The following is a 343-nucleotide window of genomic DNA, read 5'->3' as shown; positions in this document are numbered from 1 at the left end:
TATTCCATGCATTACCTTTAGAGATTAAAACGTCACGTTTGAATTTGGTTTACCAATCAAATGCATTTATTCTATATTTTTACTTTTGAACGACCGGTGCACCACATATTATCAATCAGGTGATCGCTGCAATGTCCGCATTCACCTCTCTTCACTTCGTTCTGGCATAATCTGGAAATGGTCGTGCAAAGAACAATCTTCGATTAGTAAAAATGTAAACTATTCTAAAAAGAAAGTGAGAGAGGGGTATTCTAAAAAAAAATGAGGAGAGAGGGGAAGAGTTAGAGAGTCAGTGAAATCCCCAGCTATCAGGTTATATTACTAAAGCTGATGATGGAGTGGT

Source organism: Sinocyclocheilus rhinocerous, unplaced genomic scaffold, assembly GCF_001515625.1.
Source record: "Sinocyclocheilus rhinocerous isolate Xijiao unplaced genomic scaffold, SAMN03320098_v1.1 scaffold1708, whole genome shotgun sequence".
In the NCBI taxonomy this organism is placed as follows: Eukaryota; Metazoa; Chordata; class Actinopteri; order Cypriniformes; family Cyprinidae; genus Sinocyclocheilus; species Sinocyclocheilus rhinocerous.
Note: the sequence above shows the minus strand (reverse complement) of the source record.